This window comes from Bos taurus, chromosome 10 (assembly GCF_002263795.3).
Source record: "Bos taurus isolate L1 Dominette 01449 registration number 42190680 breed Hereford chromosome 10, ARS-UCD2.0, whole genome shotgun sequence".
NCBI lineage: Eukaryota > Metazoa > Chordata > Mammalia > Artiodactyla > Bovidae > Bos > Bos taurus.
The window spans coordinates 91744709-91767025 of NC_037337.1; the positions used below are offsets into that span (position 1 = coordinate 91744709).

The 22317-nt window shown below is 39.2% G+C and overlaps 1 long non-coding RNA gene and 1 pseudogene across 4 annotated transcripts in view; one reads left to right on the forward strand and one right to left on the reverse strand.

Moving 5' to 3' along the window:
* Positions 1 to 1563: 1563 nt before the first annotated feature.
* LOC104973263 (uncharacterized) overlaps positions 1564 to 22317 on the forward strand; it is a 29253-nt gene continuing 8499 nt past the window's right edge. Inside the window, exons 1-2 of one of the 4 annotated variants that reach the window (XR_809538.4) lie at positions 1564 to 1768; positions 22044 to 22208. This is a non-coding gene — a long non-coding RNA (uncharacterized lncRNA). Of the gene's footprint in view, positions 1769 to 13750; positions 14553 to 22043; positions 22209 to 22317 lie in introns of those variants that run through there. The other 3 variants (XR_809539.4, XR_003036924.2, XR_009496261.1) reach the window with 3 other exon arrangements.
* Positions 16348 to 17225, reverse strand: LOC614366 (ribosomal protein S4, X-linked X-like pseudogene; annotated as a pseudogene).

A 22317-nucleotide genomic window follows, 5' to 3' on the forward strand; every position in this document is an offset into this window, starting at 1 on the left:
GAAGCTGAAACTCCAATACTTTGGCCACCTGATGCAAAGAGCTGACTCATTTGAAAAGACCCTGATGCTGGGAAAGATTGAGGGCAGGAGGAGAAGGGGACAACAGAGGCTGAGGTGGCTGGATGGCATCACCAACTCAATGGACATGAGTTTGAGTGAACTCCGGGAGTTGGTGACGGACAGGGAGGCCTGGCGTGCTGCGATTCATGGGGTCGCAAAAAGTCGGACACAACTGAGCGACTGAACTGAACTGAACTGATAAATTCATTCAGTTGTTATCTGGCTTAAGGAAGTAGATGGAAAACTACCTCAGTTTAGTAAATATTTACATTCATACTCAGACACATACACAAAAGAGAATCATATATGTTTTACATTAAAAATGGCGAGCTTCCATTATTTGGAAAGTTAACTTAGAAAAGTTCATTCTTCAATAATGTTCAAAAAATTGGCATACCTCTCTAATATGCTTATGTTATATATTAATAAAAACTAGAAACTACCTTCATATCTTCTCATTAGAGACAAAGCCATGTACACAGCTAAATCTTTGTTCAAAAGGTAGTGACGGGTAAATTTTACACCAAAGAAGTTGTACTAGATTGAGAAAACTTGAGAGTCACTACTTTTAAATAACACAAGCACTCAGTTCAGTTCAGTCGCTCAGTCGTGTCTGACTCTTTGTGACCCCATGGACTGCAGCACACCATGTTCCCTGTCCATCACCAACTCCCAGAGCCTACTCAAACTCATGTCCATCGTGTCGGTGATGCTATCCAACCATCTCATCCTCTGTTGTCCACTTCTCCTCCTGCCCTCAATCTTTCCTAGCATCAGGGTCTTTTCCAATGAGTCAGTGCTTTGCATCAGATGGCCAAGTATTGGAGCTTCAGCTTCAGCATCAGTCTTTCCAATGAACATTCAGACTGATTTTCTTTAGGATAGACTGGTTGGATCTCCTTGCAGTCCAAGGGACTCTCAAGAGAGTGCTTCTCCAACACCACAGTTCAAAAGCATGAATACTTTGGTGCTCAGCTTTCTTCACAGTCCAACTCATATCCATACATGACCACTGGAAAAACCATAGCTTTGACTAGACGGACCTTTGTTGGCAAAGTAATGTCTCTGCTTTTTAATATGCTGTCTAGGTTGGTCATATCTTTTCTTCCAAGAAGTAAGTGTCTTTTAATTTCATGGCTGCAATCACCATCTGCAGTGATTTTGGAGCCCAAAAAAACACAAGCACTACCAGAATTAATTTATTTTTTAATTATTTGAATGCCTTTGATGGTTCCTTGTGGATACTATGCATTTTACTTTGTATATAGTGACTATGACAGATACTGGTAGATGCTCTCCAGTTATCTTTTATTCTCCACCTTCTTTTAATAGATGAATCCACCCCTCCACCCTTCCTCCTCCACTCTATCTTTTAAAAGAATGGTCTCCCAGTTACAGACTACATTTCCCAGCATCCCTTGAAGCTAAGTAAGTTCATGTGCTAAAGTTCTGGGCAATGAGAGAGGAGTAGAAGGATATCTTTCATTTCTGGATCAGCTCCTTAAAGACACTTGCCCTGGACTCTCTCCTATTCCCTTCTTCTATGGGCTGTAGCACAGACGTGGTAGAGACTCAGCTTTCGGTAACGCTGATGAGCAGATCAGGGAATGGCAATGCAGCAGAAAGGAAGGAAGAGACCTGTGTATTTTAATGACCTTCACCACCTGGACCGGCAGGACTGTAATGTGAGAAATACATTTCTATCTATGTAAGCCACTCCATTGGGTTTTGTTTGTTTTGTAAAAAATAATTTCGGGGGTGGGGGGAGGCAAGTTAGAGCATCTTAACTTTTACCCCAGGGAATGTAGGGTTTTACCTTGTTTTATAAGAAGAAACTTGTTTCAATTGTGAAAATTGCCCTTGGGACATTATGGAAGGAACAGATTTTTACATACAATAAGTCTGAAGGGTCAGGCTGACCTTTCTGAATACTTATCATGCCAAGGTTACTATAAGGAGTTCTTGACTGCTCCTTATATGTTAAGAGTATTTTGAATTCTAAGGGAGAATATATGTCAACTTGGTTCGTTTTGATTATGAGTATGCTGTTTTCATAATGAAGTAGCAGTTTCCCATTTCTTTGACTAATTCTGCCAGCAAGGGCCGGTTGAATAAACTAAATACCTTTCAATTTGCCTGTCTCTATTAAGCTTAACCATAAATTAAAATGAATGGGTAACTCCAAAGAGAATGTCTAAAAAAATGGTTAATCAAATTTTAACCTTGCAAAAAGTATCAATTTTGTAATACCATAATCTCTGATTTCTAGTAAAAGTTTTTTGTTGACTAAAGGACAGTATTGGAAATTGACTTTCATCATATGATTCAAGGTTCCAGTTCTGTATACCTTGCATCAGTATTTTCATTACTAGTGTAATGAATAGCAGCTATGTGATGGTTTGTCAAAAATAAAGTTAATAAAAAGATAGTTAACATAAAAGAATTAGAGCAGCATTGCATAATATAGACAGAACACAGCAAAGTTATCATACATGGCCCTTCACATAACTCGCTCACACACAGGACTGTCTTAGATCAGCTGGCTTTGGAAAATCACGGCACTGATGATATTTCAGTCATGATCAATAATTCTCAACTTCAGAGAAGTTAAATCAGTTTCTTCCCCTCAGCTTCCCAATAACCAGTGACAACTGTTCCAGTGGAAAGAACTCTTGGCCAGCAATCAGGAAACTTCCTTGCTAGCCCTGGCTTTCTTAGTGTGAAATTGGGCAGGTCATTTAACCTTTGCACAGGTTAATTATGGAGTTCAGTAAAAGATCATCTATAAAAAGCCTTTTGCAAAATAAAAGTCTTTATACCAATTCACAGTGGTACATGTATACATACATATGCGTCCCTGGTGAAGGGAACGGCAACCCACTCCAGTATGCTTGCCTGGAAAACCTCATGGACAGAGGAGCCTGGTGCATTACAGTTCACTGGGGTTGCAAGGAGTCAGACACAACTTAGCAACTGAGCATGTACACATGTATATATATGTATGTGTGTATTGCTTAAGGAAAACATCATTAACAATATAAAGCCACCTATAAATGTATTTGTTCATATACATACAAACCCATATACACATGTGCGCTTATAAAAATATACACATTAGCTAAATTTAAAATTTTTACTATTTAGGATTTATTTCCTGGCTGCTTATAAAATGAGTTAAGGCATTTATGGGTTAACACAGAATGCAAAAGTGCAATGAGAAGCTTTAAAACCAAACAAAGTCCATGCAGATGCCATTTAAGAAGCATTTTTAGCAGAGTCCTCCTGTTCCTCCTTGATGGCTAAAATCAGATAAGGGGACTTCTGTAATAATAATAACAACAGGTTACTAATGGTTTATTAAACAGTTGTTGACTGTCCCCTACAAATCAAAGAATCTAACAATGACCTACATCTAACCGCACAGAGTCACCCTGATGTCATTCCTCTATTGCAGTCTCCCTGGGTGATAAAGTTAATAAGCCAGATTTGCCAGAGTTTTCTGGAAGTAACAACTGAGAGTGTCAAATTCCCATAGTGGAGTCCAAGGCACACATTAGGCTTGTACCCTAAATTCAAGAGGACTGTAACATTCCTTTGAACTTTTTTCCTTAGTGATCACCTTTAATCATGAGATTAAGGAATCGCGAGATGATAAGAATGAAAATGACTAATCTTTCCTTTTCCTAGACCCACACCACCTGTTAGTATTAAGTGAGCTACAATCCTTTTTATATACAGGTAAATAAATTAGGGTTTAAATTGATTGTGAGGTAGAGGGTAATATTGACACAAACAACTTTGATTCATCAGCTCAGGTAATACCATCCTATTTGAAACCATCCATAAGTTTCCTTTGATCTTTATTTTAAAACTAAAAGCAAAGCATTGCATTTTATGGCCTTAGTCCTTAACATGAACAATAAATATCTTACACTGTGTTTTTATTAGATAGGTTATTATTGAGGGTCATCTAACTCAAACTGGAAGTCTCAGAGTAAAATCACTAGGTTAACATTGGGATTAGCAAAGAATGGCATTGGAGATTCTCCCCCATGTGCCTGTCTTTTAAGAAATGACAAAATATAATAAAATGGGTTATAAACCTCTGTGCAGATGTCATGGAAAGAATAAAGCAAGAGCTGGTCATTGAATATCACTTTCATACTTAATCCTAATGGTATGCTTGGCCTCATCGCTTAACCAAAGCATCACTCCAAAAGGATCTCTGGGCATCAAAAAATGCTCAGAGCTGGGATACAGGTCTTTCAGAAGTTGAAATTTCTGGGTGAGATGAATTGGGAGATTGGGGTTGACATATACATACTACTATTTTTAAAGTAACTAATGAAAGCCTGCTGTATAGCACAGGGACCTCTACTCAACGCTCTGTGGTAACCTAAATGGGAAGGAAATCTGAAAAAGAGGGGATATATGCATACACATAACTCATTCACTTCACTGTATAGCGGAAAATAACACAACATTGGAAAGCAACTATCTCCAGTAAAAATTAGCTAAAAAAAAACCTCCCCTACCCGAGTCTTGTGACTGATGCCTGAAAGTCCATATTACAGGCTCCTTTCATCACTTCAGAACATTTGATCACTGAGTAAATAAAAATGCCTACTAGACTAAAAATATTTTAAGCAATTATAAAAAAAGAAGTTGGAATTTCTTCTCCAGACTAGTATTTCTACTTTCTGACACTTAAAAGAAAGCAGTTCCTAAAGAAGAATTCTGCAGCAATATATTCAAAGTTTGCCACCCTAGAACCAAATCGTAACATGCCTTTCTTCCAAATGCAGCCTCTTTTAGTATCACAGTGTACCTGCCAAATAGGCCGCAGACCATGCCAGCCCCGTCTGACAAATGGAGGCCTGAGCGTCATCCCAGCCTCTCCCGATGCAGAGAAAATGAAAGGAAGCAGTGGCGGCCATGTATTCTACTCATTTCTTGAATGTGCATTTGTGGGCTCACATGTCAATGGCTGACTCCTTTAAGCAGGTTCAGAGTAAACAAGTAGAATACATTGGGAAGGCTGGTCCTTATGATTCAAATTTAAATCTCACAGAGCAACTGCAGAGGGACAAAATGTATGTAAGTCTAGTTGATCCCAGACTCACCTGACTCCTTTTGTCCTCTTGGAGTTGTAGAAATACCTGCCCAGATTGGCAGGTGTTGACTAGAACAGAGACAGTGGAGCAAGAGAGAGGAGCCCCAAACCCTTAGTCTTTATATGCACTCTCTCTTCACTCTGATTGGCTTCTGGTTCCCTCACTGCCCCTTGCCTTTGAAGCGTTCTGGACTCAGCAGCACCCAAGGTTAATGCCTCCAACTTGCCCGCAGCACCTACGCGTGTCCTGGGCACGTGTATTTCCACTGACCCAGAGTGACAGTGGGAAGTAGCTTCTTGTAACTCCTTTCCTGGAGACTTGTCTCTCCCTTGCACTGCTTGTCTTGGCTCTGCTAAAAGGCTAAGGGAGGATATCTATTCTTTTCACCCACAGGTTATAAAACACAACATGGTTCAGTTTTAGGAGGATGGCTGACATGACTGTCATATCACTGCCAGGAAGAAACCTCAGGTTCCATATTTGAACCCACTACCTTATATTCCAAATCAAGCACCTCCGAAAAAATGATGCATCCGTTACTGCCTTTTCCTTTGTCATTCCTCCTCAGATTAACATTTTCCTTTCCTAATATGATTTTTTTCATTTTTCTTCTTTACAAAGTTTTCTTTATAAAGTTTCTTCACACCTCATTGTAGAATGAACACATGTGATTTCCAGTGAACAATAATTGGAATAATTCTGTTTGTCATTCTATCTTCATTTTTTAACTACGAAAATGAATATTCAGGTCAAATTCTGTTGTAATGAGGCAAGGAGTTTGCAAGCTCCTTTCTTAGGATGAAGTTTTATTATACCCTTTATTGAGTGAAAGCAAAAGAGAAGCTTAGGAATGAACTTCTTGGCTATGAGCTGTCTTTGCTCTTACAATGGTATTCGCTGAAATGGCAAATATCCAATATACCATTGTTGAATTTCAAGATGACTGTTTTCTGATAACCAGAATGTGATAGCATGATCACCTACATGTAATTGAATTTTAGTTTTGGTCTACACAGTGACTGCAAAAACATTTTTTTGAAAAATCATGCTTAATTGAATTTAACTGATTTCTGCCAAATAGATAAATATCAGCTTTCCCTGAAGTCTTTATTTCAGTGAAATTCAATTACTAATGAGATTTAACACTTCCAACAATAAATTTATAACGTACTAAATTTAATCTCTTGAAATTCCGAAACAAACTAACACATCCCTCCCTCCCAATTATTCTAGATGGAGATATACTGGATGTCCTCTCAGAATTCTCAAACATTGAGTTATTTTTGATTCAGAACATTTCCACTGGTTGCCCTTGAGTAGACATGCCATATTATCATGTTACCTTTGGAATCTCTTTAGACTGTGACTGACATTCTCAGCAAGGCAACTAGATATGAACACCTTCTCTACCGACTTTTTTTTTTAATGACATCTCCCTTGAGGAAATGGTCACTTTGCAAGGTCTCAATCCAGAGTTGAGAACATGCGTTACATATTCCAATGAACCATAGGAATTGTTTTTCTGCTGTTGGTGTTTAACTTAGAAGAGAACTTTGTTAATATCTCCCTGCATATATGAGTTGTGAAGTATACACTATTGTCCTAAAGAATTACATTCCTCAATATTTCTTGTACGTTCTTTCTTGCATCCCAACTGTACACACACAAGTATCATTCACTCTTGGAAAGTTTGCTTTATGCAACTCTGCTTTTACAAAATATCTACGTTAGTATTTGTTTTCTCTAACCAGAAGAAATCCAAAAAGGATTTTCGCATATATATATATATATACACACACATAATATATATGTATATATATGTATACATGTATGTATACATGTATATATACATGTATATATATATATAATATATATATTATGTAACTATTTCTTTGCTTTATGTCATTTCAACTTATTATGGAATTCTCCAGGGAAGAATATTGGCATGGATAGCCATTCCCTTTTCCAGGGTATCGAACCCAGGTCTCTTGCATTGCAGGCAGATTCTTTACTGTCTGAGCCATGAGGGAAGCCCAAAAGGTGTCATCAGTTCAGTTCAGTTCAGTCGCTCAGTCGTGTCTGACTCTTTGCAACCCCATGAATCGCAGCACGCTAGGCCTCCCTGTCCATCACCAACTCCCAGAGTTCACCCAAACCCACGTCCATCGAGTCGGTGATGCCATTCAGCCATCTCAACCTCTGTCGTCCCCTTCTCCTCCTGCCCTCAATCCCTCCCAGCATCAGAGTCTTTTTCAGTGAGTCAACTCTTCGCATGAGGTGGCCAAAGTATTGGAGTTTCAGCTTTAGCATCAGTCCTTCCAAAGAACACCCAGGGCTGATCTCCTTTAGAATGGACTGGTTGGATCTCCTTGCAGTCCAAGGGACTCTCAAGAGTCTTCTCCAACAACACAGTTCAAAAGCATCAATTCTTTGGTGCTCAGCTTTCTTCACAGTCCAACTTTCACATCCATACATGACCACAGGAAAAAACATAGCCTTGACTAGATGGACTTTTGTTGGAAAAGTAATGTCTCTGCTTTTGAATATGCTATCTAGGTTGGTCATAACTTTCCTTCCAAGGAGTAAGTATCTTTTAATTTCATGGCTGCAGTCACCGTCTGCAGTGATTTTGGAGCCCAAAAAAATAAAGTCTGACACTGTTTCCACTCTTTCTCCATCTATTTCTCATGAAGTGATGGGACCAGATGCCATGATCTTCATTTTCTGAATGTTGAGCTTTAAGCCAAGTTTTTCACTCTCCTCTTTCACTTTCATCAAGCGGCTTTTTAGTTCCTCTTCACTTTCTGCCATAAGGGTGGTGTCATCTACATATCTGAGGTTATTGATATTTCTCCCGGCAATCTTGATTCCAGCTGTGCTTCTTCCAGCCCAGTGTTTCTCATGATGTACTCTGCATAGAAGTTAAATAAGCAGGGTGACAATATACAGCTTTGACATACTCCTTTTCCTATTTGGAACCAGTCTGTTGTTCCATGTCCAGTTCTAACTGTTGCTTCCTGACCTGTATACAGGTTTCTCAGGAGGCAGGTCAGGTGGTCTGGCATTCCCATCTCTTTCAGAATTTTCCACAGTTTATTGTGATCCACACAGTCAGAGGCTTTGGCATAGTCAACCAAGCAGAAATAGATGTTTTTCTGGAACTCTCTTGCTTTTTCGATGATCTAGCAGATGTTGGCAATTTGATCTCTGCCTTTTCTAAAATGAGCTTAAACATCTGGAAGTTCACGTTTCATGAATTGCTGAAGCCTGGCTTGGAGAATTTTGAGCATTACTTTACTAGCGTGTGAGATGAGTGCAATTAAGGTGTCATAGGAACACTCTATTTTAGGGTAATGTGTGTATATGTGTATGTGTGTATGTGCATGCGTGTGCTCAAACATCTGTTGAATTCAGTCGCTTAGTCGTGTCTGACTCTGTGACCCCATGGGCTCTGCACACCAGGCTTCCCTGTTTATCACCAACTCCTGGAGCTTATTCAAACTCGTGTCCATTGAGTCAGTGATGCCATCCAACCATCTCATCCTCTGTCATCCCCCTCTCCTCCTGCCTTCAATTTTTCCCAGCATCAGGGTCTTTTCCAAGGAGTTCTTTGCGTCAGTTCAGTTCATTTGAGTCACTCAGTTGTGTCTGACTCTTTGTAACCCCATGGACAGCAGCACGCCAAGCCTCCCTGTCCATCACCAACTCCCGGAATTTACTCAAACTCATGTCCATTGAGTTGGTGATGCCATCCAACCATCTCATCCTCTGTTGTCCCCTTCTCCTCCCACCTTCAATCTTTGCCAGCATCAGGCATCAGGGTCTTTTCCAATGAGTCAGTTCTTCGCATAAGGTGGCCATAAAAATTTAAGTTCTACATCAGTCCCATCTATCTAACTCATAATTTAGGCTTTGGTAAAACAAATTTTTTTAAAGGGGGCAGAAAGGTATAAATTTCCTGCTGTAAAATAAATAAGTTTGTTATAAAACTATAATAAAACCAAACGTGAGTGTAAGATAGGCTAGAAGGAAGCACTGTACAACATGGGGAATAAAGTCAAAATTTTGTAATAACTGTAAACGGAATGTAGCCTTAAAATTGTATAAAAAATGATTTTTTTAAAAAGAGAAGAGGGATCAGTGAGCTATATACTTCTAAATAGAATTATTTAGAAGACTATCATTAATAAAAATTGCATTTAAAAAGTCACAGACATGCTACGTATAGCATGGTGACTATAATTAACAGTCCTGCACTGCATGTTTGAAAGTTGCTAAGAAAGACCTTTAAAGTGCTTACCCCAAGGAAAACAATTTGTATAATTATGTATGGGGAATACTGGTCATCTCGCAAGGTCAGGTGGAGACAGATATGGTGAGAGACAGGTGTGTTGTACACTTGAATATAATGTTATATGTCACTTATACCCCCAAAAAAACAATAAAATTTTCACTAAAAAATGAAAATTTTTACGAAGCTCTTAGTATTGCTCTCTGTGGATACAGATCAGGGTATGCTGTCTTTCGTAATCATCTTTCTCATATGGTTTATCCAAAAGCATCTGTGAAGTCCCTTTCTCCTTGTCTTCATATCCCCATTCTGGGTACCGATACTAGTCTTCGGAAGTATGTTTAGCTAACAAAGACTTCAAAGGATCTGCCTTCTCCCGCGATTCCTTCATTTCAATCAAGGATGAATCTTACTGAATTTCTAAACAGGAGGTTTCTGGATACCCTTCATGGGGTAAGCGGGGACTGGGGTGGAAACATTGTAAGTGCTCTGAAACGAAGGGACAAAAAAAGAAAGTGGCAAAATGCATAACCTGAGTGTGATTTTAAGGAACAAAATTGTACCAACTAATAATAGTGTTTTGATACATTATTTCTGATCTTCACCCTGCGCAGTGGGCATTATTATTAGCACCATGTTTACAGATAAGGAAGCTGAGGCCCCCAGTTGTTAAATGATTGGCCCCAGGTCAGGTAGCAGAGAAATGGCAGAGCCAGGATTCACACCTAGTCTTTGGGTGGCCCACTCACGTGTGCCTACACCTGTCAGAAGGCTTCGGGGAAGGAAAGATGAGAGCTTGGGCTTGTGAGGTGGGGCTAGTGGTAAAGAACCCGCCTGCCAACACAGGAGACATAAGAGACGTGGGTTCAATCCCTGGGTCGGGAAGATACCCTGGAGAAGGGCATGGAAACCCACTCCACTATTCTTGTCTAGAGAATCCTGTGGACAGAGGAGCCTGGTGGGCTACAGTCCATAAGGTTACAAAGGGTCAGACATGACTGAAGTGACTTCACACAGCGCACCACAGGTGAGAGCTCAGAATCTCCAAGTACCAGCTACAAATGTAGAATTTGTACAGTAAGAGAGACTGGACCAGAAAATATATATGGAGAACCAAAAAATGCCCCTCCCACCATCTTTTTAAAAAGTCAAGGAAAGAATAGGAAAAAAATAGAAGGGACATGGACTTGGCAGGCACTGGATCAAATTCAGTTACTGCCAGTTATTATACTAGCTCTTACCTTGGGTAAAATTACTTACTTTTTTGGTGCCAAATTCTTTTATACAAAAAAATGAATATAGCAATATCTATTCCATCAGGCTATTGTGAGGATTAAATGAAATGACTTACATGAAACTCTCAAGATGAGTGCCCCACTCATTGTAGGAGTTCAATAAATGGTCCTTCCTAATCCTTTCGTTCATTGTTAGAGTTTATTTAAATGGACGCAAAGGAAGTGGCTTTTAAATCTGTAACAGCCTATTCTTATGAGCACTGGACCACAGCTGTGCCATCATGCCTAAGAGCATGAACTCTAAATCCTAACCTCTGGCTCAAATCCTGGCTCTAATTTTTAAAACTTGTGTAATCTAAGCACATTTGCTCCAGACTCGGTTTCTTTATCTGGAGAATAGAGTTAATAATGGAATTTACCCTGTGAGATTTTATAAGATTTGATTTCATTAATGCAAGTGAAGTGCTTATTACAGTGACTGGCATTTAGTAAGTGCTCCATAAACACTATTACTATTAACCAAGCAAATAATATAGTTAGAACACCAATTCTCCATCAGGGGTGATTTTGTGTCCCCTGAAAATATTTGGTAATGTCTGCAGACATTTTTGGTTGTTACAACTCATCAAGGAAATGGCATTTAGAGGGTAGAAGGCAGGGATGCTGCTAAACATTTTAATATACACAAGACAACCACCATGACAAAGAATTACCCAGTGTAAAATATCCATAGTGCCAAGGCTGAGGAATACTGAGTTGAGAAAAGTCATCCCAACTCAGTAGGGATCCTGAGATATTTTCCTCATGAGGGCATAAGAGGTCGCCAACCAAATATTGCTGGAAAACCAAATACCCCTACACCCCATTTAATATACAATGGACTTCTATGGTGGCTCAGATGGTAAAGAATCCACCTGCAATGCTGGGTCGGGAAGATCCCCTGGAAGAGGGCATGGCAACCCACTCCAGTACTCTTGTCTGGAGAATCCCATTGACAGAGGAGCCTGACAAGCTACTGTCCATGGAGCTGCAAAGAGTCAGACACAACTAAGGAACTAACACTTAAGCTAAAACATTGGAAAAAGTAAAAATAATTATTGAGCATATGGAACTATAACACTATGTCTTAGAGTTATGGTAAAAATACTGTTTTAAAAGGGTAATATATCTCATTATTATTGCCATTCTAAAATTCACTGAATAAGAATTTGAGAGTGGGTGAACGATACACAGGGCTTTAGAGACCACTCCATAAAAATTAATGCTTGCAAATACACCTGGATTCCCTCTGCTGCAGGAATGAGCAAGTGAAAATGGTCTGCCAGTAATGGATAAAGGTAGGAAAGTGGGCAAAATTTTTCATGCTCCTTGTTCATATTTTCTTCCTCCTCATCCTCACCCAGATACTTCGTGGGTGATGGGATTACTTAGAGAAAGGTAAATGTGAAGGGCTCAAAGCATCTTTCTCGCAGTCTTAGTATCTCAGGTGAATTCAGCAGGATCTCCAGCTGAGAGGATTCCTTACTGATTCCGTGTGCTTTTGTACATCTCCTGCAGCTTGAATTGATAAAGGTACACTGGCAACTTGAACCAGAAACTAATAAGCCCAGGGGATAGCTCTTCCTTACTGAAAAAAATACAAACTCTCAAGTCTGAGGAGGAAAATAGGGAGCACTTTATGAGGAACACACACTTAATCCTGAACCTCGTTATTTAGGACTTAATGGTTGGTACTTAGGGAATTGGAAAGTTACAATGAGTTCCTTTTTCAGTCATTAGCAGGGAGGTATTGCTCACACACAGAACACTGTCCAGTGAACACAAGGCACATGAAGAGGTAAGAGTCCTTTCTCAAGCTTGCAAGTGAGATCCACCAGAGAGGCTCCAGTGTGTTCGGGATGGACGCGCTGTTGTCTACCATATGTCAACGAAGGCATCTTCATAATATTCTGAATTTGGTGGCTGAATAATGCTGCCCAAATATGTTAGGTCCTAATCCCTGGAACCTGTAAATATTACCTTATTTGGAAAAAGGGTTTTTGTAGACATGATCAAGGATCTTGAGATCGGGAGATTGCCCTGGATTATTTAAATGGGCCTTGAATGTAATCAGGATTATCACTACCTTTTTTCCTGACGTGCAGGGATTTACAATATTACATTAGTTTCGGGTGGACAACATAGTGATTCGATATTTTTGTAGATTATACTCCAATTATAGCTATTATTTTTTTAAAGCTATATCTCCCTGTGCTGGACAATATATCCTTGTTGCTTATCTATTTTATACATAGTAGTTTGTGTCTCTTAACCCCATACCCCATCTTGCCCCTCCCTCTTCCCTCTCCCTCCTGGTAACCACTAGTTTGTTCTCTATAACTGTGAATCTGTTTCTGTTTTGTTTTATACCTTCATTTATTTTTAGATCCCACATACAAGTGATAACAGAGTATTTGTCTTTTTCTGATTTATTTATCTAACCTTAATACTCTCTAGGTCTATCCATGTTGTTACGAATGGCAGAATTTCATTCTTTTTTATGACTGAATATTCCTGTGTGTGTGTGTGTGTGGTGTCAGATCTTTATCCATTCATCTGTTCTAAGTAACACTGATGGTTACTTAGGCTGCTTTCATGTCTTGACTATTATAAATAATGCTGTTGGGAACACTGAGGTGCATGTATCTTTTCAAACTAGTGTTTTCATTTTCCTAGATGAGTGTTCTTGTAAGAGAGAGGCAGAGGAAAATCTGATAGAGAAGAGGAGGTCATGTGACCATGAGATAGAGATTAGAGGGATGTGGCCACAAGCCAAGGAATGCTGGCAGCCTCCAGAACTTGGAAGGGTCAAAGAATGGATTCTCCCTAAGGGCTCCTGAAACAAGTGCAGCCCTTGATTGCTGTCCAGTGAAAATGATTTTGGACTTCCAGCTTCAGGAACTGTGAGAGAATACATTTCTATAGTTTTAAGTCACCAGTTTCTGGTAATTTGTTTCAGTGACAATAGGAAACTAATACACTGGTCATAACTGTGGATTCTCTTCTCACAGACCTCTGTTGGCCTACTGAAGGGAAAGAGGAAGAAAAAAAGAGTTAAGAAACATGATGCAAGCAAGAGATAAAAGAAAGAAGGAAGAGGAGAAGAAAGAAGAATCAGGAAAAAAGTGGAGGAGAAATAACTCACTGAATGGTTTAGGTCATGTGTGAATTATACTGGGGGGAAGTTCACATGACCCCTAAAATCCACTTCTGTCAATATGGTGGATATTAAGGCTATGCTTAAGCCTGGGTCAGAATAGGAATTTGTCTTTAAAACTTATGATTCATCCAATAGTTGTAATGTGGCTTACTGAAATTTTTCTCATCAAGATCACCACTGACCTCCTTTTGGTTAAAAAACAGTAACCACTTAGTCATCAAGTTCTTTAACCTGACTTGCCAACTTTCAAGATCCTGCTCATAACCCACTTCCTCTACAAAATCTCCCTTGATCTGTGTTATTTTTCCATTTTCTGAATTCCTACTACACTCACAGGAAGTATTTCTGTTATTTCTGCCCCTCTAAAAAGAGGCCAGAAATGCTTACTGCTAAACACCCCAAAATGTATAAAACAACCCCAAACAGCAAAGAATTATGGTATTTTTTTTTACCCCCTTCAACAATCTGCACAGGGCTGGTCTGTAATAGAGTCCTGTGGTGACTGGCTACCCACCATTTTGAGTCCAACAATATAGATGGTCTCACCTTCTTCATTTATATCTATTTATTATGTTATACAATGATGACTGATATTAGAATTATGTCCCTGGCATGCTAGATCTAAATCATAAAAAATACACTGACAAAATTCATTGTCTTTCTAGTTAAGAAAATCTATTCATACATTTCAGAAAAATTCCCAATTGGAAGAGTTGAAGCCAAAATCATTTCTTATTTGTCCTAATTTAACCCCCCCAAATGCAATTAGCAGCAACCTCTTAAGTCTCTAATATTCAAAACATGTGAAGATTTACTTTCTTACTTGACGAGTTACAGGTTTGTGCTAAGGCACACCTGAAGGTACCTGCTTTCTGCTATATATTTCCCAATATGTGCCAAGTCTCATAGAATATAAGCTTATTTTTTAATTGATGTATGTTCCTGGCTTAAAACCTTCAAAAGGAAACTCTGCATTGTGGGCCTATTTATACTTTAATATTGCTCACTTGCATCCTCTGTAACTGAAACTGAAGCTCAGTTCAGCAGACTATCCCACAGTAAGTGATCAGATAATTGCCCACATGAAAACCATTATGTACACACATGGCTAAAGAATCCAGTCAGGACATACACCTGTTGGTGGTCAGGCCTTGTGTTTTCACTTTTTTATTTTTAAGCATAAAAACACCAAAGGCACAGGGTGGCATTCCCCTCACTTACAAGCAGTGGACATAAACCACACCATACAACTAAGAATCACAACACAGGCAGGATGGTGATAAATTACACCAAACAAGTGAACTAATTAACATACTTCCAAAACAGAAAAAAAAAAAAAAAGCAAACAAGTTTTAAAACACTGTATACCTCACTGAAGTAGCAGCTGCTCTTATCAAAAACCATATATTCTCTTAGTACAGTATTTTTCAACTTATTGCCTTTCCTGCCTTGGAAAAATTATGTAACATCTATACTACCCATATTAACGTTTTTTGGCCTTTTATAAGTAACAGCTTTTGAAATCAGACATTCAGATATCCATTAAGTCAGCTACTTGAAAAAAGTTTTCAGTTTTTTTTTTATCTCTTTTAGAATGCTCCAAAAGAGTGATTCAGATAACTCATAAAAGGATTAATTCATTAATGATGAAATGATGAACTTCATAAAATATAAATGTCCTTCTCCACCTAATGTGCTGTATATGATTGTAAAGCATGATGCAGTCACAACATCCAAATGTTCAGTTCAGTTCAGTTGCTCAGTTGTGTCTGACTCTTTGTGACCCCGTGGACTGCAGTACACCAGGTTTCCCTGTCCATCACCAACTCCTGAAGTTGGCTCAAACTCATGTCCATCGAGTCGGTGATCATCCAACCATCTTATCCTCTGTCCACCAGGCTTCTCCTCCAGCCTTCAATCTTTCCCAGCATCAGGGTCTTTTCTAAGGAGTCAGTTCTTTGCATCAGGTGGATGCAAAGTACTGGAGCTTCAGCTTCAGTATCAGTTCTTCCAGTGAATATTCAGGACTGATTTCCTTTAGGATGGACTGGTTTGATCTCCTTGCTGTCCGAGGGACTCTCAAGAGTCTTCTCCAACACCACAGTTCAAAAGCATTAATTCTACAGTGTTCAGCTTTTTTTTTATACTCCAACTCTCACATCCATACATGACTACTGGAAAAACCATAGCTTTAACTAGACGGATCTTTGTCAGCAAAGTAATGCCTTTGCTTTTTAATATGCTATCTAGATTTGTTATAGCTTTTCTTCCAAGGAGCAAGCTTCTTTTAATTTCATTGCTGCAGTCACCATCTGCAGTGATTTTGGAGCCCCCAAAAATAAAGTCTGACACTGTTTCCGCTGTTTCCCCATCTATTTGCCATGAAGTGATGGGACCAGATGCCATGATCATAGTTTTCTGAATGTTGAGTTTTTTTGTTTGTTTTTTGTTTGCTATTAATCACTTGGTATTATCTTTAATTACAAAGACTTTTCCAATCACATCACATAGAGATCATTTTATCCACTGCTCTGTTTGACTGCCAATCTCTTATCTCTCTCCTCAGCAATGGTAAGGCGAATACCCTTTCCATGGGGAAGAGAGATCCATGGTTTGTTGCCTTTGCCAATAACAAAAATGTCTGAGAGCCGTGTGGCAAAGCTGTTGCCGTTCGCATCTTTCACATGAACCACGTCAAAAGAACCTGGATGTCTCTCCCGGCTTGTAATCACACCAATTCTTCCCAGGCTAGCACCTCCAGTCACCATGCACAGGTTACCAGTGTCAAATTTCATGAAATCAGTAATCTTGCCAGTCTCCAAGTCAATCTGAATGGTATCATTCACCTTGATGAGGGGATCAGGGTAACGGATGGTACGAGCATCATGGGTTACCAGATGAGGGATTCCTTTTGTCCCCATAAATATCTTTCTTACTTTGTACAATTTATATTTGGCCTCCTCAGGTGTAATACGATGAACAGCAAAGTGACCCTTGGTGTCATAGATCAAACGAAAATTCTCTCCAGTCTTATCAATGCTGATGACATCCATAAAACCAGCAGGGTAGGTTATATCTGTGCGGACTTTGCCATCGATCTTAATGAAACGCTGCATGCAAATCTTCTTTACTTCATCTCCAGTTAGGGCACACTTAAGTCTATTCCTTAGGAAAATGATTAGGGGGAGACACTCCCTTAGCTTGTGGGGGCCGGCAGACGGACGAAGGGCAAACACACCAGTCAGTTTCTCCAGCATCCAGTGTTTTGGAGCTGCTACGCGTTTCAGGTGCTTCTTGGGACCCCGAGCCATGGCTGCGCCAGGCATGAAAAGAGCTGAATGCTGAGTTTTAAGCAGCCTTTTTCACACTCCTCTTTCACTTTCATCAAGAGGCTCTTTAGTTCCTCTTTGTTCTCTGCCATCAGGGTGGTGTCATCTGCACATCTGAGGTTATTGATATTTCTCCTGGCAATCTGGATACATGTACCAGATTTCTATTTTGATGACCTTGGTACAGAATGATGATTAGGGTCAAAAGGCCCACACATCCTGGAAAGCTTAGAGGATTTTAAGTAGGGAAAAGGGTCCTTGAGTAGGCTGATATGACCAGGTTCCTTTTTCAAATTACCAAAGATGATTCCAGAGACTGTAGCTCATTTTCCTGTTTTCTTATGATAAAAATGCTTGGTCTTCAATTACCACTTTCTGACACTCAGACTTCACCGTCATCCTGAGAGAACTCCATCCTGAAAAAGGAAAATTCTTTGCTTCACCCAAGGTCTTTTCCCCTTGTATTAATATCCCATGAGATTGTTAGCTCTGGAGGAAAGAATTCAGTGGCAAAATTCCATATTTGCTCATGAAATTCACTCCCAGCTTCCACTCACACATCAATACGGAGGTTAGAAGAGAAGCTCCTCACTTCCTCTACCCTCTCTGCATGCTTCCCCTCAGCTTCTTCTGACACCCACACTGGTTTGTTTTGTTTTGTTTTTTTCCTACTGAACCAAAAGTCCCTTTTATTAGCACAGGCTCTTCTTTAGGCAGAGTGTGTGTATACACACACACACACACACACACACACACACACACACACACACACACTCTATGCTTGTTAGGACAGACAAGCATTTAAGTTTACAAAAAGTTCATGGTACTGGCTAGTCCATAGGGACAGGAAATGGAGTCTGCTCAGTCCTCTAGGTGCTAACCCCACCTGATGCTCCTTCACTCCTCCTGTGGGCTACAGGAAGGACGTATCAAAACCTAATGCATTCTCAAGCCTTAGTGAAATTTAAGCAAGGTCAGCAGAGTTGACCCCTGTTTTGCCCTCTTTCTTTTCCTAGAAATGCTGTGTAAATCTTTCTGGGAAAAAAAACAAAACAAAACCACCACCAACAAAACACGACAGCAACAAAACAGGAAAAAACCCCCCAAACTCCTTAGTGCCATTGATTCCTTTGCATTTTAAACATTTTACTTTTGCATTTTTAAATAAAAGTGAATAAAATGGCTGTTTGCAAAGGTGACCCAGTGACCAAGTGCATGCATTCAACTGTGGGCTCCATACTTAGGAATGCATGCCCTTGAGTATGGCAGTCAACCTCTCTGTGCCTCAGTTTCTTCATTTCAGATAGATTATTGAAGGAAAATGATAAATACTTACCTTATAGGGTTGTTGTCAGGAGTAAATGAGTTAAACTATGGAAATTACTTCAGAATAGAGTTGGCACTCAGTAAATATTTGATTAATTAATGCAATTTAACAGAATAAATATGTTCTAAAATCCAAGTAGTTTCAACTTTGATTTTTGTGCAGTTAGAGTGATACATTGCTCTTTAGTAAGTGAAGACAAGAATCTGAGCTCAGGGGAGATTTTTATGAATGAAGTGGATCAGGCATTGATGTTAAAGAAAAGTAAGAAATCTTCATGGAGAATGATTGAATGCCACATTCTGAGCCTGGCATTTTTCAAGTACCATTGCATATAAATCTCCTAACAGTTCTTTTGAAGTAGACACAATCAATTCCACTGTGCAGATGAGATAAAAGAGCTCAGAAATGTTGATTACCTCAAATCACACTTACCCCAGCACCAGTCAGTGGTAGATGTAGGATTCTAATCCTATATCATTTAAAAACCAAACATAACATGGAAAAGGGAGGAAGGCAGACTGTGCAAGTAAAGTGATTTTATGAAAAGGTGATTATTGAATGGATCATTGACAAGGTTTATGATCCAAAGCTTCCCAGGTGGCACAGTGGTAAAGAACCCACCTGCCAATGCAGGAGATGCAGGAGATGGGGGTTCAATCCCTGGGTCAGGAAGATGCCCTGGAGAAGAAAAGGGCAACCCACTCCAGTATTCTTGCCTGGAGAATCCCATGGAGAGAGGAACCTAGGGGGCTACACTCTATGGGTCACAAAAAGTCAGACATGACTGAACCTAGCACAGTTACAATGATCCAAATATGGTTTGATAGCTCTTAGAACCAGCTTTGAGGTAGAGATTCAGACTACACACGATACTTTTAGTCTAGTGAAGAATGCCATTGTACATATCAACAGCACACTCACAAACCATCAGATAGAAAGCGACCCAGAAAACCATTTAGTCCAACCTCCTCCATTAACAGCTAAGAGACAGAAATGAAATGGCGAGCTCAGTGTCATATAGGCGATTAGTGGCTGAAGTAGCCAGGATTCCTCTGGTCCCAACACTCCTCCCCTTTTCAGCATGCAGGATAGCAAACTGGATCACCATGTTTTTAAACCCAGCCATTTGAATGATGTAAATTCTAGTTCATTTTAAATACCCCAACCCTTACTTTGGCATTTAAACCTAAAACAAGTATTAGAGTGATTCTTAAAATTCATTGGGAATATATAATAAATAATAAGAATATTCTCTAGTGAAAATAAAGTTTCTATGATCTAGAACCTTCTTTTTAAAAACTGACTAAAATTCTGGGATTGTTGCATTTTGTCAAACAAGAGTAAAAATTAAATATTGTCTGGGTAGGAAAGCCCTTTAAAGGAAAATATTGCTCTTTTTCAACAGAGAGGAATTAAAAAGTGCTTTAACTTTGTTGTTGTTATTGTTATATTACATTCATTCACCAAATATTTACTGAACAGCTAAAATAGCAGGAGTCCTACCTTCCTTGCATATTTCACAGCACCCATTACAGTGCTAAGCTTTCGGGAGTCATTGATTGGTTGGTGGAATCTTCTCCCATGTTCAATGTATTAGAAGGCTTCAGGACAAAAGTCACTGAGGTTATGTCGGCTACTACTGATGTCCTGGAGGTGAGGGAAGGAGATAGCTCTCGACTATTCAATGATTGTGTTGTCCTGAACCATGTAGAATAACATGCACTTTCTTAGTTATAATCAACAATGCAAAGTCCAAAGTTTCATAATTTCTTTCATTGTGCATGCATCAAAAGTGTATAATCAACTGTACTATTTATTAGGCTGGCAAGCATCAGGCTTGTGATGGTAGCCATATTGAAAAAACGGCATTATCGAATTATGTCATAGTACACAGTTCTATCATAGGGCCAAATCTTGTTCATGCAGGTTATAAAAGACAGATGAAAAGCACATTATCCACTGCTTCAGCAATACTTCATTATTATAAACATAAGGAAGCTAAAAGTGCTAGATCTTGGGCCACTCAAGCTTTTTGACCTAAACTTCAAAGTACGCAAAACCTAACTATGGTAGAAAGGGTTTTGGATTGCTAGTAATGTGGAGAGAAAGGAAGTACTAAAGGGAAAGATGAAGAAAAATGGAAGCACACAATTTTCAGTGATTTTTATAGTAGATACTTAGCTGGTCAGCAAATAAATTGTTAAATAACAAGAAATTGGCATATGAACTAAGTGAGTTTTTCAAGCAAAACATCCTGGAATAAAGGAATGCTAGTAGGCTGAATGGAGAAGGCAATGGCACCCCACTCCAGTACTCTTGCCTGGAAAATCCCATGGATGGAGGAGCCCGGTGGGCTGCAGTCCATGGGGTCACTAAGAGTTGGACACGACTGAAGCGACTTAGCAGCAGCAGTAGGCTGAATAGGCAACGAAACCACAATTAGCCACAGATTGGCTGGATATCGGCAGGCCTATAAAACCTAGCAGAGATTTACCTGCCTTATTGTGTAGAGGGTGAAGCACAAGTTCTGGCAGATGATATTGAAAAGTCAATAATCATGGAGCAACTGATCTTAATTCATCACATGGGTCTCTCCACTTTCCTTAAAGTACCATAGCAAAATTAACTTGGGGTTTAAGGGACTAACATTACAATCTCAAGGATTTTTGTTCTATGTTAGCTGTTCAGTGGAAAAGGCTTCGGGTGGCAAACTAAGTGGTGATGATAAGAATCTCTAAAAAGATCCACAAATGTGGTATCAGGCCAACACATACTCAGGCCTCAATTATACACTTACACAACACAAGAGATGGGGCATGCAATGATAATGTAGATATCAATATTTAAAGGATATTCATTATGGTAAATTCAGCAAATTTCACACTCATTAAGTTAGTCATCAATACTGGTGATGCAGGGGTGCTATCTAATTGGTTTGGTTTTCCTGCCATCATGGCTCTGAAGACATTGTTTAAACCCTTAGGAAATTCCAAGGACATGATGATTTGAATTTTCATGAATACACTCTGGCAACTGGTCTGTTAAGTGCTGAACAATTCTGCAAATCTGGCTGTCCAGACTAGTTAATAAACACTGTTTGCTCACTGGAGTAGGGAAGAATGGTTGACGGTGTACGTGTGATTAGTTCAGTTAGCAAATACAATCTGAAGACTGAAAATATGCCCATCCACTGTGCTAGACAAAACATGCTGCCTTATTTAAAGAGCTTACTGTCTATTGAAGCATCCTGTAATTTAGAAATACAGTATAATTATATTTAAAGCAAATATACATAATTCATCAATTAAAGATGCTTTCTAGGTACCACTGATTGCATTCAGCAATTTTCTACATAATTTTCAAAGATTCTGATTCTCAATACAATATTGATTGTAAGAGTTAAGATGATGTTTGATCTATTATGATATCAAAACAATAATAAAAACCTAATACTTGGTTCCTACTATCCACATTTTTCTCTATTCTAGACCTTTGGCTCATGATGACAAAATGCACTACAAATATTAAAGCGGTGATGAATTACGTTGGTCTGACCTTCCCAACACCTATGTGGATTCCAAATATTAACAAATGTCTCTTCACATAAGTGACGGATAACTTGGGAATTAGCTCCCAGGATGCTACCGGCAAAGGTAAGTAATTCTGTTGGTAACAGTGTCACTTTTGTAAGTTGATCGAACATTGCTTTACAGATAATAGCCAAGTTACAGACCCCAGAAGACTTTAACGTTTTCTTCTTTC